At 49.4% G+C, this 15,451-nt stretch overlaps 1 protein-coding gene across 9 annotated transcripts in view; it reads left to right on the top strand.

The window, feature by feature from the left end:
- CASKIN2 (CASK interacting protein 2) overlaps positions 1–15,451 on the top strand; it is an 86,686-nt gene that overhangs the window by 31,070 nt on the left and 40,165 nt on the right. Inside the window, exon 1 of one of the 9 annotated variants that reach the window (XM_075119268.1) lies at positions 5,669–5,687. The exons of the other annotated variants lie outside the window; for them this stretch is intronic. The gene's annotated coding sequence lies outside the window, so the exon portion shown is untranslated. Of the gene's footprint in view, positions 1–5,668; positions 5,688–15,451 lie in introns of those variants that run through there. 9 annotated transcript variants of the gene reach the window in all.

Raw genomic sequence — 15,451 nt, 5'->3', positions numbered from 1 at the left:
CTTCTGGGTTCCTAACGTCCTTGAAAGGTAATATCTGCCCAAAGCACTCATCTGTATCTGCAGCCTTAACTCCACCTTAACGAAGGTTTGCGTGTGTGGAAATAAATATTATTGCCATTGCAGTCTCTGAAGACTGCTTCAGCTCAGACCGTGAGGCGGCTTCCACCCTTGGTCTCTCTCCTCTACTTAGATTGTTACATGCTCTGCATCCTGTTCTCCTCTGGGCTCACTATGCTGCTTCGGGACCTAAAAGTCAAGTCCAGGTAACTGCAGCTGAGAGGTCAACTCAAGCCGTGGCATCTGCTATGGCTTCTCTGGGTCTCTCACCTCCTTGCCAGGGTGCTGCCTGGTTGGCTGCTGCCCTCTGCTTACTGACGGTCAAGAGCTGAATTAATTTTTCTTCCCTTTCCCTTGGATTCCTGACCACTGTCCAAGTTTGAAAATCTCTAGCACTGCACCAGAAATGCTATCTAGGGCGCACCCACAGTGGCATCAGCCTCATGCTCTGTTGTGCCAGAGACTCCTGCCTTCCAGTTTTCTGTTTGCTCCCCCTCCCCACCCCCACTTTCTCCAACAGCTCAGTGGGGTCTGCCAAAGGCACCAGCTCACATGCTCCGTGGGCCTGATCCAAATTCCACAGACCAGTGGAAAGGCTCCCGCTGCCTGCAGCAGGCTTTGGAGCGGGCTCTTGAAGAGTCTGACTGGCAGAAGGATAGGGAGAGTGGGAGAAACTTGTCCTTGGGAAGGTTGGGGGAGCAGGAGGTCTTGCATTCTTGCACTGCCCCACCTTCACGCTCTTAAGTGCTAGAGCTACATGCTCTGCTTGTCCCTATGTGATGCCCTAGGAGGTGTTTTGAGGCCCAAGACAGCAGGATTCTTTGCTGCCTCCCTTCACCCCTCCTTGTCCTCTGTGCTGCTGAGAGGGTCTTGGGGGAGGGGAGATCTCCTCTCTTGCATCAGGTTCAATTTTATTATTGAATTCCAGTGTCGATTGATGGAACCTCCTGTAGAAGATGGTTTCCATCTGGAACAGAATCTTTGGAACGTGCAATGCTGGGTCTCCAGCCACACTCTGGAAAGGCCTGGGAAGAGTTAATGCATCGAGTTACTTTATATGTTCATTTCCATGCTGTGTTTTGTTTTAAAAGAACCCAGCCTGCCTTGGCATGGTGCCAGCCCTGGAGCTGCTGGTGGCAAAATGCAGCATAAATGTATGAAAGTAGAAAAGAGAAGAAACCACTGTCCCCTACTCTTCAAGGGGATCCTGGCTGGGGGAAGCAGGGACTGTACCTCAAAAGTGCAGGAGACGCATGCCTTCTCACCCTCAAGTCACCCATATCACTTTCCAGCGGGGAGGCAAGGACCCACTTGGAGCTGGGGTTCTAATGCAGCATGGGCCTCACCTGAGTCTCTAGGCTTTCCAGCAAGTTGCAGGTCTGGAGATGACTGGCACCTCCCAGCTCGAAGCAATCTAATCTCCTGGCAGAAGGTTTGAGTCTATTGCCCCGATTCAGGGATTACCAGAAGGATGAGCAATGGTACAGCTCACGTGTCAGGCAGGGGTGAGTGTGCAAGGAGCTGTTTGCAGCCAGGGATAAAGGCTTGAGCTGCGAAGAGGCGCTGGAAAGATAAAAGAGCAAGATGTTCTCCTTGGAACGCTCTCCCTGGGTGTGGAGCAGGTTCGAGGATCCCGCAGGCACCAAAAGACATTGGGCGTGAGCTAAAGCATGTTCCTTAAAGCCCTGCCGGGGTTGCTGCCTCACAACATGGGAATGTGAAGCCATCCTGTGCAGCCCGTGTATCTTACAAGCTGGTTCTGAGCCTGAGCTCCGACCCCACTGTCCCAACAGGGTCCTCCAGCTGTGCTATAAAGCTTGAACGTCCCTTCTCTGGATGGGCTTTGTCCTGAGGAGCAGTGGCAGCAGCTGCGGAGCAGGTGAACGAACAAATATGGACTGGTGTGTCAGGCCCAGGGCAGCAGAGCACTGTCTGGGGTGTGAAAATTCCCGTGGTTTTGTAATGCTGCCCTTTGCATCTGCCTGTGGGTGCTGCAAACTCACAGAAGTTGCATAATGGTTTTTGGCTTCTACGTCTGCCTTCAAAACAAATCCATAAGCTCACCATATAAATGTCAGTGTGATCTAGTGAGGAGCTGCCTGTGTATGTGTGTGAAGGCAGGCTGGCCTAAAATGACTTCTGAATTCCCTAACCATTTACCATGCGGCTCCCCTGTGCTGTCCCCACTCAAACCCTCTGTCCAGGCCTTCGTTCCCCAGCTACTTTTCTCTCTTCATGCCACATCTGTTAGCTCACCAGTGCCTCAGTCCCCACCAGTCTCTCTCTTTTATTTCAGCCTGTGCATCTAGGACCGTTTGCAGCCCCTCACATGTGTCTTATTCCCCAGTCTTTTGGCTTCTGTGCTGCATCTCCAAGCTTCCCACCCCACCCGCCGGTAACACTATTCTGAGTCATCTGCTCTGCAGAATAACGTGTGTGAGACATGCCCACCGCTGAAGGAAATTATTTTAATGTTGGGAGTGTCTCGCTGTCCCAGGGACAGAAATAAACTGAGGGTGCAATTTGTCTGGCTAGCAATGTGCATGCTCAAATTCTTCCAGTACAGTCCCATGGGCTGAGAGGTGGCCATGTGACCTAAAGCTTGTGCACTTCTGCCCTCAAAAATGGTCCAGAGTTCTTGCATTGGCTAATCATTGCCTAAGAGGGCAAGCTTGAGCCCTGTGACCTAAGGATACTCAGCACAGGGTAAGGCTCATGCCACAGCAATTAGGGTAAAGAAATCTTGTAGTTAAGGCAATGAAACTTATTCCATGCCTAGCTCCTCTCTACGATCATTTGTCTGGGGCACCCATTTTCTTAGCAGACGTTGATCCTGCTGTGAAAGGGTTAAGTGGATTCTGCGGCTTAACTGGAGCAGGTGGCTTGTCCATCCTACCTGGATATAAGGGAGGTGGGAGTGAGTCTGAGGAGACATCTGGGGCATGGTGTGATTAGCCCTCGGGGAGGAACCCTGCGCCTAGGTATACCCAATCCTGAGGAGAAAGCGTGAACTGAACTTTAATGCTGCTGTTAATTTCTTTGTTAATAAATCCAAGCCGCAGGAAGGGGGTAAGGTTTGGGGTTGTGCTTTTTTGTTTTGTTTGTTACGGTGTGGGGACTTTATTTTAGGGCCAGTTGGGAAAGGCCCCTGCTCCCAGATTGGCTATGGAAATGCACTACCGAACTAAACCCTCAGATCTAGATGCTTTGGGTGAATTTTGGATCTGGATCAAAAGTCAGGAGCATCTCTAGTTTTGTCTGTGCTAGCCCCTTTCCAGCAAGCCATGCTTAACCTCTAGTCTTGCCAGAAAAGCTCTACTACTGAGAGCACAGTGTAAATGGGACCTTAGGGCTTGGCTGGGGTACATATGCAGCCATACTGAGGGATCTGGTTACAATGGCAGTGTCCCCTGGTATGGTTAAATCTTGCATCTTGCAGTGTAGATGATACCTGAGACACACCTGCAAGCTGTGCTGAAGCCTAGACGGTGCTACAGCCCCTTGATACTGTAGGCAGCCCCTCTATTACCTCCTTCGCTATGCTCCTTTGCGCACAGCCCTGATTTTTAAAGCTCCCTTGCCCAGCTGACCCAGAGCCACTGATGCATACATAGGTCTGGCCCAGTTGCTGGGAAAGGTTTGCCACTGATTGCTGTCCATTTGGCAAGGGGTAGGATTTCAGAGACAAATGCGGAACAGGCTGCCCCCTGGGGCTGATTCCTCACCCCCAGCGTCCTTATTCGCATGCAGTGGGATGTTTACCATGCTAGCATTAACCTGCCATCTCCAAAGCTCCATTCAGGAACTGGAGGCAGGATGTGGGGAGGCACCAGTACCCATCTGCACATGTTCATGTGTGTGTACAGTGACATGCTTCTTTGAGTTTGCTCTCCGCCCTAGGAAGGGAACATGCCATTTCCTTGTGCACTGCCGGTTCTCTGAGCTAATGCTCTATTTCTCCCTAATAACCTCATAACTCTGTCTCCCAGCATCTGTTTCCATGTCTATATTTAGCAGCACTTGCTGGATCACACATGGAGGGGTGTCTTGGAGGTGCCTTTTTGTTCTCTTTCCTGTTCCCTTCACCCCCAGTCTGGAACCTGGGCAGGGAAGTTTCTGGATTCCCACCTCCCTGCCCACATGTTATGTCTGTGCTCCTTCCTGGCTTGATCACAAACCAAGCCCCTCTTGCCTTTCTAGCAGCGCTGGCCTGAAGCCCTGAAACTGCAGGGCTAAATCAGAGCCTGGTTTCCTTGTCTCCATTGCGTGTTCCCTTAGGTGAACGTTGACTGTCTCCTGCTAGATGGGAGGCGTCACCGTGTCCCTGTAGTGGGGGAAAGGGCCTTTGCTGGTGATCAAGAGAGGGAGCTCTGCCTCCAATCATTTTCCTTGTTACGCTGAGAGCAGGCAGGTGGCTCTGCATGTGCAAGTCGCACATGCTCTTTTCCAGCCTGGGATTGCTGTGACTTTCAGGGCTTGTGCCCTTCAACTCCCTCTTTCTAGAGGGGCCGGTGCAGATCCTAAAAGAGCCTGCTGGCCAGGGGGCTAGAGAATCTGAAGGCACCCTTCCCCAGTGGGTTGTCTCACTGAGGGTGGGTGCACTCAGCTGCTTATGCCAGAGGAGCCAGGCTGAAGGTCGCTTGTACACTGGACAGCCGTGATTCTGGAGGGAGGGGAGTGAAATGGGCCTAATGAAAGTTGACCCACCTCTGTTGTTTGTCCTCCCCCCTGCCCCCCCCCCCATTCTCTCTCCACTGTCCCACCCCAGCTGGCGGGAGAGAATTCTACAATTTGTTCCACTCACTAGTCAGCGGGCAGATTTTTCTATGCTAAGCTCCTGCCCTCTCCGCTGCTCGGGCTTGCCGGGGCCATTTTCAACAAGCACCTTCGCTGCTCCCTTAATGAGTAAACAGATCAGGTTCCTGGCAGGGGCTCCAGGGGGCTGGCAGGCCTCAGCTTGAGTCCCAGCACTGCTTAGCTGGTCTGGAATGGGCCAGAGCAAAGGATCAGCATGTGGTCCAGCCTCCTACTACCCACCCCTTTGTGTCTGTAACTGAATGGGGGGAATACAGCCCCAGTAAGAGGGAGCTCAGCACAGGGTTCTGGAAACTGTCTCCATGCAGGTTTCAGAGTAGCAGCCGTGTTAGTCTGTATTCGTAAAAATACAGTCTGTCTCCACGCAGAGATGGTCGGCCTTTCCCATTGGGACAAGGAGTGGTATAGTGATGAAACCAGGGGCCTAGGTTCTATTCCTGACCCTGCTACTGACTCACTCGGTGACCTTGGACAAGCCGCTTCACCCCCTCGGTGCATCTGCTTCTCCTGTGACTCAATGGATCGTGCTGATGCAGCTCTGTCAGACCCTTGGAGGAAAGGGTCTGTCCAAGGGCAGGGTCTGATTTGTGCTGGAGGTTGGAAGAGGCAGATGCAGTTTACTTAATGGATTTCCCTGGAGGCCGTTATCCCTCCTGCAGCACTGGGATTCAGGGGATAAATGACCATCTTGGGCCTGAGGAAGGGCAGGGCACCACTGCCTTTGCTCGCTGTAAGCCCCAAGCCTGGGAGCCCTGGCCTTTCTCCAGTTTGGGCTGAACTTGGAAGCTTTACCCCGGGCCAGGAAGAACCCTCTGGTAAATGTGGTGCTGTTGTGGTATGGTAGTGTAAGGGTGGGAAGGAGGACCCAAGGCAAGGTACAGGCACCTTAGGGGATAGGTCCTGGGTGGCAGCATGTTACCAGCTGCTTGCTGGGAGCAGAGGCTGAGTCCTAGCTGCCTGACAGCTTCTGGCAGATAGAGAAGGAATGATGCATTGCTTTTGGCAAAGGCAGGATTTGTCTTTATCTTTGGTGCCAGTCTGGCCATCCTACTGTGCCCCAGTCCTGATTTCATGTGCCCACCTGGCTCTGACTCCCTAACAGATCTGGCATCTCCTTGTAGTGGCTTTTTCTTTCTCCTTCACACTGGTTGAGATCTGGGGGGTTGTTTTAAGGAGATTCCTGCTTCCTCTTTCCGTCTGAACATAAGAACAGACCTACTGGGTCAGACCAATGGTCCATCTAGCCCACTATCCTGTCTTCCAACAGTGGCCTGTGCCAGATGCTTCAGAGGGAATGAACAAAACAAGGCAGTTATCGAGTGATCCATCCCCTGTGGTCCAGTCCCAGCTTCTGGCAGTCAAAGGTTTTAGGGATACCCGGAGCATGGGGTTGCATCCCTGACCATCTGATCTAATAGGTCCATCTATGGCTATCTTCCATTAATTTATCTAATTCTTTTTTGAACCCGGTTATACTTTTGGCCTTCGCTATATCCCCTGGCAAGTTCCACAGGTTGACTGTATGTTATGTGAAGAAATACTTCCTCATGTTTGTTTCAAAGCTGCTGCGTATTAATTTCATTGGGTGACCCCTGGTTCTTATGTTATGTGAAGAGGTAAATAATGCTTCCTTATTCACTTTATCCACACCATTCATTATTTTATAGTCCTCTATCATATTGCCCTTTAGTCATCTCTTTTTTTAAGTTGAACAATCCTAGTCTCTTAATCTCTCCTATATAGAAGTTGTTCCATACCCCTAATCATTTTTGTTTCCCTTCTCTGTACTTTTTCCAATTTTGCGACCAAAACTGCATTTAGTATTCAAGACATGGGCGTACCATGGATTTCTGTAGTGGCATTATGATAGTTTCTGTTTTATTATTTATCCCTTTCCTAATGGTTCCTAACATAGTTAGCTTTTTTGACTGTCACTGTGCATTGAGCAGGTGTTTTCAGAGAACTATCCATGATGACTCCAAGATCTCCTCCTTGAAGGCAACAACTAATTTAGACCCCATCATTTTGTGTATATAGAGTTGGGATTATGTTTTCCAATGTGCATTACTTTGCATTTATCACCATTGAATTTCATCTGCCATTTTGTTGCCCAGTCACCCTCTGTAACTCTTCGTAGTTGGCTTTGGATTTAACTATTTTGAGTAATTTAGTATCCTCTGCAAACTTTGACACCTCGCTGTTTACCCTCTGATTTAAGCGATAGGTTGCATCCTACAACTAGTAGTTCTTCAGGTCTCTTGGGTGAATTCCATCTGATCCTGGTGACTTATTACTGTTTAATTTATCAATTTGTTCCAAAACCACCTCCTGTTGATCTCTCAGTCTGAGACAGTTCCTCAGATTTGTCATGTGAAAATAATGGCTCAGGTGTGGGAATCTCCCTCACATCCTCTGCAGTGAAGACTGACACAAAGAATTCATTTAGCTTTTCTTCAGCGGCTCCTTTAGCGCCTTGATCATCCAGTGGACCCGCTGATTGTTTGGCAGGCTTCCTGCTTCTGATGTACTTTAAAAAAAAAAAAAAAACTTTTGTTTTTTGTTCCTTTTGATAGTTGCTCTTCAAATTCTTTTTTGACCTGTCTAATTATGCTTTCACACTTGTCTTGACAGAGTTTATGTTCCTTTCTATTTTCCTCAGTGGGATTTGACTTTTGGTTTTTAAAGGATATCTTTTTGTCTCTCTCTGCCTCTTTTTTATTCTGTTTAGCCATGGTGGCATTTTTTGGTCTTCTTGTTCGCTGTTTTTTTATATTTGAGGTATACATTTAGTTTTAAGCCTCTATTATAGTGTTTTTAAAAAGTTTCCGTGCAGCTTGCAGGCATTTCACTCTTGTGACTGTTCCTTTTAATTTCCATTTAACTTGCTTCTTCATTTTTGTTTCGTTCCCCTTTTTGAAGTTTAAATGCTACTCTAGTGGGTTTCTGTGCTATTTTTCCCTCTACAAGGATGTTAAATTTAATTACATTATGGTCGCTATCACTGAGTGGTTCACCTCTTGCAGCAGATCCTGTGTGCCATTTAGGACTAAATCAAGAATTGTGGGTTCCAGGACTAGCTGCTCCAAGAAGCAGTCATTATTGGTGTCTAGAAATTTTATCTCTGCATCCCGTCCTGAGGTGACATGTACCCAGTCAATATGGGGATAGTTGAAATCCCCATTATTGCTGGGTTTTCTGTTTTTTCTAGCCTCTAATTCCCTGAGCATTTTGCAGTCACTGCCACCATCCTGGTCTGGTGGTCAGTAGTATATTCCTATGGCTGTACTCTTATTATTCAAGCATGGAATTTCTATCCATAGAGATTTTATTGTACATTTTGATTCATTTAAAATTTTTACTATATTGGACCTTTCTTTCACATATAGTGCCACTCCTCCACCGCCAAGACCTACTCTGTCATTCCTATATATTTTGTATCCTAGTATTGCCATGTCCGATTAATTACCATCATTCCACAAAGTTTCTGTGATGCCTTTTATAGCAATATTTTCATTTAATTCCGGGCACTCAAGTTCACCCATGTAGGTATTTAGACTCTAGCATTTGTATACAAGCCACTTATAAAATCTGTTAATATTTAGTTGTCTGCCTTTATGTGATGTAATTGAAGTGGTCTCTTTTTTATTTGACTGTTTCTCTTTATCAGCTTGTATCCTTTCATCTTTACTAGGGTATAGTCTCCTTTAATTAATCTTCTCCTAAGAGATGTCTGTCTGAAACGTGTGCTCCTGTGCACCTGTCAGCTTTCCCCCAGCCCTTAGTTTAAAAACGCCTTTACGACCTTTTTTTAATTTTACATGCGAGCAGTCTGGTTCCGATTTTGGTTTAGGTGGAGTCCATCCTTCCTGTATAGGCTCTTCCTTTCCCGAAATGTTCCCTAGTTCCTAATAAATCTACATCTCTCCTCCAAACACCATTGTTTCATCCATGCATTGAGACCCTGCCGTTCTGCTTGACCCTGCATTTCAGAGAATGCTACCATGGAATCCAGGACTTTAATCTCCTAGCTAGCAGCCTAAATTTGGTCTCCAGGACCTCTCTCTCCTACCTTCCTGCATCTGTATCACCATCCACACTCCCACATCATCCAGCCTGCTGATCAGAGCCCTTGCCAGTGCTGAGAAGCGCTCCAGAGGAAGACGGGCTGCAGTGGGTAGCATGGAGGTGATGGAAATCAGCTATCACAGTGACTGAACTCTGGAGGAGGGGTTGGCAAACCCAAAGCATTTGAGGGTTTAGTGTTAAGGGTAATGGTCTGGGCATGGAGCATGGGCGGTGGGAGAGAACACCTCCATTTGTCCAGTTGCTGGCCACCTTCTCCCTGTGCTCAGGGAATGGGTTCCACGGAGCATGGGGCTGTTCTGAGTCGGCATCGCTGCCCAACAGTGTCCTGACCCAAACCTGGTTCTGCTCTACCCTGCAGGTCTTGGGTGCTAGCATGGCAAACTCAGTCCTTGGGACGGGCTGATGTCTCCACATAATCTTCCTGTCCGGCCCATCCTCGATCCGATCGGTCTGATTGATTTAAAGCGTGGCCCATGGAAGATAATGAGAGCAAGATTGAGGCCCGGGTTCCCTCGTGGCCTTTGGGGCCTGTGCACTGACAGAGCCTCCTTCTGAGGAGCCGTAATGTGAGCAGGCCCAGCCACGCAAAGGGAGCAAAGGAGTTCCCCGAAATCCAGGCTGGAAGTCAAGAGGGTGAACCCCCCTCACCCCCTTGCACGCATGCACATGAGACCTGCAGGTGCCGTTGGGGAGGGGAAGGGACTGAACAAGGGAGAAGGCAACCTCCAAGGGCAGGTCCGGTAGTTAGGAGGTGTCCCCGTGCCTGTATCCAGCCTGGGATACCAGGCTGAGGTGGAAGGGGACGCCCCAGGCCCCAGTCCCTGCCAAGCCAGAGATTTTGTCATAGCCTTCTCACCTTTAGATTCGTGTAATTCAGTGTGTACCTGTGTCTGACCCTGTCTGTCCACTCTTCTGTTACATTCTGCTCCCTGGGCAGGTGAGCATACAGGGAGGCAGCCAGCTGTAGTAGTTGAAACAGAAGATTGGGAGCAAGGGCTCCTGGGTTCTTTTCCTGATTCGGTCATTGCCTTATAGCAGTATCCTTAACCCCTCTGTGCCTCAGTTATCCCATCAACAATATGGGGGGTGAGGGGGCTAATAATACAGCAGCCTCATTGGAGTGCAGTGGGGTCTAATAGGTGTTTGGTTGCTGCTCTGGGGGGCTGTGAGGAGCTATAGAAATGCACAATGGTGCTGCTCAGACACACCCTGTTCACTTTGCTCTTCCCCCACCCCACAGCCGTGTGTGAGTGGGTCTGTTGAGCTGTTGGGAATGAATTGGCTCTGAGTTGAGAGTGTGTGTGTGTGTGTGTTGTGGGGCAGGGTTCCTGGCTTCCCCACACACCTAAACTCCCTCTATTGTTCCAACAGGGCCTTGTGCTGATACCTCCACCCTGTCTGTAAATCACCAACTGTGTATTATGTGGTGTTCACTTTGCGGCGGGACGGGGGAGGTGGACCCCTCCCACCATAACCTCATCCCCAGCTGGTCTCTAGACAGCTGCCCGCCCTTCCTACAGATGGCCAGTTCAGGACACAGCATATGGAACAGTAAAGCAGAGGCTGGACAATGAGGGGAACCTAATAAAATCTCCTTCCCCCTCCCCAAGAGAGCAGGTGTTTGGCAGGGAGGGAGGAATAGCGCGGCCTAAAATAATTGTGTCAAGCACCGCACTGTGCCTTGAAGGTGCCGGCGAGCTGCGTGAGGTGTCCCTCAGGGAGTGTGAGGAGATGAATGGGACTGTGGGGGTGGGGACCCAGTCTGTGCTGTCCGAAACCAAGAGGGACTGATCCAAAGCCCACTATAGTCATTGGGAGTCTTGCCACTGATTTCAGTGGGCTTAGGGTCAGGTGTTCATGTGGGAAGATGTGGACTTAGGACTCTGGGTCTGGGTCTCTTCTCACCTGGTCCTGTGGTGCTGGCACCTCCTTGCATTCTCCTGTCATCTCATCACCAGCTTGTGTCTGTCCAGCACTTCAGCTCCCCTGTCCCACCAGTCCACCTCTCCTCACCCTGATAGCCCAGGCTTGCAGATGTGGGGCTGCACCAAGCTGGGGTTCTTTTCCCCACAGTGAAAATGGATGATGCTTTGTACTCTCTCCCCACCTCCAGTTAAGGGATGGAGAGGTCCTTGGCAGACACTAACTGCAGGTCCATTTAGGACACCCATAAGAAAGCGCAGGAGGGCTTTGGGATTCCTCCCCCAGGAGGTTAGTGAGGCAAACGCTGTCGCTGGGGTTCAGAAGGGGCTGGCAAACACTCTGCCCACTACTATCTGCAGTGACGCGCTGTGATTGTGACTCACCTCAGTACAGCATATCGGGTTTGCTTCGGCTGGCTGTAGCTACAGCCCTAGGGCTAAAGCACCCCACTTCAGGCAAGGGCTCAGATAGTCTCCGGCTTCAAGATCAGAAGGGATTCCCCCCCAACACACACACTCCTGTGTACCTATGTACACATTGTTCATAACACTGTCCAATATGCTAGAATGCCAGAGTCAAAGGACCAGTGGGGAATTCACCAGATGCAGATAAATCCTGGGGATGATGTGAACTGCATTAATGCTCCAGTCCCACTGGATCTCTGGGAGTCCCCAGGAACTAGCTGGTCCAACAGTTCCTTTCTCCCTGTGAGTGTTGGGATGTGACTTTTTCCTCTCCAGTGCTCTCTCCTCAGAGCTGTTCCATACTGCCCCCACCCCATGGGCCTGAATTAACCCCAGTGGCAGACATATCCGCATCTCTTAGAACATTGCTGTTATTGCAGATTTCCATTTAATCTCAGACTCCCTTGAGGGCTCTTTCCTTCACTGCCTGCCTTACATCACCTGGATGTGTGTGGGGAAAACTCAGATTTTGCCCTTTGGTACCTGATCTGTCCCTTTCTCCCCCTGCAGGGAGCAATGTAGAGTAGAGAGGTCATTTCTGCTCCTCTTTCACCTGTCTAGGTCCGCAGTCCACAAGGGGGATGGGAGCAAGAAGGAACAAAAACCACATTGCTCCCTTCCTATTGTCCAGTTCAAGAGCCATTCCTGATCCCTTTTACAATGGGTAGAGAGAGGGTGTTTTACAAGGTATATTTTATAGCTCCCTGCCCTTGACACATCTTTGAATCCCTTCTTTGCTGGAAACTGCAGATCCTCCTGTGTCCAATTGAATCCTACCCCAAATTGCTGCCACCTGCCCCCATAACTGCCAAGGGTGGATTTGAGAGGCAGGAGCCCTCACTGTGTACTTCCAATGCTGAATTCCCCAGAGTCTGGGGTGTTTGCATATGGCGTTTTGGTTCAGTTCACAACAGAGACGGGCAAAATGGCAGAGTTTAATTCCAAGCTTCCCTGCTTACCGGAGCTGTTCAGATCTGAGTTTGGTTCAGGCCCCTCACTAACAGGAGCTGCAATCTGTGCATTCTTTGCCTGAAGTTCGCCATAAAAAATAAACTACCTATTGTTTTGCCTTGGTGCCACTAGCCCCAAAGAGAGGTAGCAACCTCTTCCTGTGGGTGGATGTCCTCCTAGGAAGGAAGAGGATCTGCATTAATTCTCCCTTTTCCACTGGGAATCTCTTGATCAACAGCATCAGACTAGCCCCTTCCCATCCCCTGCCCAGATTGGACAAAGTGTGAGTCCTGCGGGATCTTGGCTGCACATTCCTGAGCCAGGCTGGCTGATAGGAGGATAAGCCTGGAGGGGGTCAAAGTTCAGGAAAGGCATCTGTGAGGTATTTTTAAACATTTACAACTTCAGACACCAGCCATAATGCTGCAGGCTGGGAGCAGGGGTTTGAGGCTAGCCCTCCATCCCAGACGGCTTGTCATCCCTGGGGCAGTGGCTGCAGAGAGGAGAAAGGGTTGATTGCAGGGAGATTTGCTCTTGATTCTCAATGCTCCAGTACTGGGCCAGTAACTCAAAGTAACTGAATGCATCCGATGAAGTGAGCTGTAGCTCACGAAAGCTTATGCTCAAATAAATTTGTTAGTCTCTAAGGTGCCACGAGTCCTCCTTTTCTTTTTGCGAATACAGACTAACAAGGCTGCTACTCTGAAACCTGTCAAAGGAGAGAGAATCCTAAAAACAACACACGGCCACCATCTTATCTTGAGCAAGTCCCTGCACCGCTCTGTGCCTGTGTCTCCTCCCGTCCTGTGCATGTCTGGTCTAGATTGTAAACTATCCAGCGCTTGGACTGCCTCACTCTCTCCAGCGCCTAGCACAGTGGGGCTCTGATCCCTGCTGGAGACTCCAAATTCTACCATCATAAAGACAAAGCACTTGACAGATTAACGAGCCCCACAACCCCCTGGGAGTTAGGGGTCATTTATATTCACCTATCTCTGATATGGCAGACTGAAGTGCAGAGAGATTTACCTAAGGCCATATAGCGAGCTAGAGTTAGAGACGCAATTAAAATGTAGGGTTTCCAGCTCCTGGGCCTGTGCTCAGACTCTCTCAGCTAGACTGTGTCTCTTTCAAGTAACCGCTCCAGGGGACAATGCCATCTAGGTCTGTGCACTAATGACAGCAGGCCCCCGTGTGATGTGGCAACACAAGCTAATGGAGCCCAGGCAGCCCCCTCTGTCCTTCACCTTTTACTGCTGTGCCTGGGTATTGTATCGTGATACACACTGAGTTACAGATCGAGGGACAACTCTTAGGCCTTCTTTGGTAGACATTCATGATGGGGGAATGCCCAGATCTCGCCCTCTGGAAATCTTTCACAAAGCTTCGTCTCCGCTCTTCCATTCATCATTTCATCCCATTGCTCCTAGTAAGGCCCATAAAATGATTCTTCCCCCTCCCAAGAGATTTGCAGACTTATTTCCCCGCCCACCTTCCCAAATCCTTGCTGAGACCAGCCAGGTTTATTTAACTCTCTTAGTCCTTCCTTGTAAACCAGTCCCTCCAGCTCCCTGATAATTTTTGGTTTCAGAGTAGCAGCCGTGTTAGTCTGTATTCGCAAAAAGAAAAGGAGTACTTGTGGCACCTTAGAGACTAACCAATTTATTTGAGCATCAGCTTTCATGAGCTACAGCTCACTTCATTGGATGCATCCGATGAAGTGAGCTGTAGCTCACGAAAGCTGATGCTCAAATAAATTGGTTAGTCTCTAAGGTGCCACAAGTACTCCTTTTCTTTCTGATAATTTTTGTCGTTCTTCTCTGAAATCACTCCCCTTAGCCGATACTGTTCTGATAACGAGGTGCCCAGACCTGCATGCGTGATGACTCCGGGGTGGTTGTAGCAGAGCTGTATAGAGAGGGGCCGTCTATCCCTACCTTGCTCTGGGTTGCCTTGCCTCTGTTTATGCAGCCCAGGATTACACTGGCCTTTTCTAAAACCATTAATCACATTGCACACTCCTGCCTCATTTGCTGTTGCTCTCCTAGATAGTCCTTTCTCTCAGCATCCTGCTTCTCTGGTTTCTTCTTTCCACTGAATAACTGCCTGCTGAATTATTTTTCCCCAGATGTTGTAGTTTGCAGTTTTCCCAAATTGAATCTGCTTCTGTTTATTCTCTGCCCATGTTCCTAATCCCTCTAAATCCTTTTGTATTAATTCTGTGCCCTCATCAGTATCCCAAAGTCCTCCCTCTTTTGTGTCAGCAGCAGATCACATTAATGCGCTGTTTGCTTGGTCTTTCCTAAATGAAGATAAAATCAGACCTAGCCCCGATCCATGTGGGAGCCCCCAGTGCCTCCTCCTTGCCTAGATGTTTTGAGGTTTAGCAAAATACTTTCTTTATGGCCCTTGCCCCAGGAACTGGGGCAATGTTAATATCCAAGCTGATCTGAGTGACGCTTGAGGCCTTTTGTCGAGACTGGAACAAACGCTTTGCTAACACCCGGTGCTGCAGGGGGACCGTGGTTCAGTGTTCCCTAGTTATTTTGCAATGTCTTTCTCTTGATGTTTGTCTCATTATTTCACTGGGGGCAGAGGTTGGGCCATGTACAGACCGGTAACTTTCCCACACTATACATCCAACAAACTGTCCTTTAAGCAGAGTGGGGCCACTGTTGGCAGCAAGGAGCTGAGGTTGGCCACTAGTCCTCCTATCGCACAGATCTCTTCCCATTCTGGGAGGTGTCCTGTCCTTTCGGAAGGATGGGGGAAGTGAAAAAGGGTCCGCCTCTTCCCTCTACAAATAAACCTCTGCTGAGTTCATATCCTGGGGAGAGGAATGGCCGGATCCCAGCAGAGCTGGTGACTTCACTCCCTGGTAACGTGTTTCCCTGGCCAGCTGGGAAAGGAGCTTTCATATCTCTGAAGGAACTGCCTGGCTTCCCTACCTAAAGACTTTCCCAGCTGTTTCCATCTTGGCAGGGGCAAAGGGAGGGTGAGGACAGAAGATTTCAGCCTCCAGAGGGAATGGGAGTTCCCTCCTGCTCCTGGTGAGATGTCCCCAGGCAGCCAGCAAACTTGGCTGGGGTGTTTTTCCCTTTTGTGACTTTGTCAGTAAGTCAATAGAGGTTGAATTGCAGGGGTGGGGGGAGCTT

Source organism: Caretta caretta, chromosome 14, assembly GCF_965140235.1.
Source record: "Caretta caretta isolate rCarCar2 chromosome 14, rCarCar1.hap1, whole genome shotgun sequence".
NCBI lineage: Eukaryota > Metazoa > Chordata > Testudines > Cheloniidae > Caretta > Caretta caretta.
Note: the sequence above shows the minus strand (reverse complement) of the source record. Positions and strands in the feature narration are given on the sequence as shown.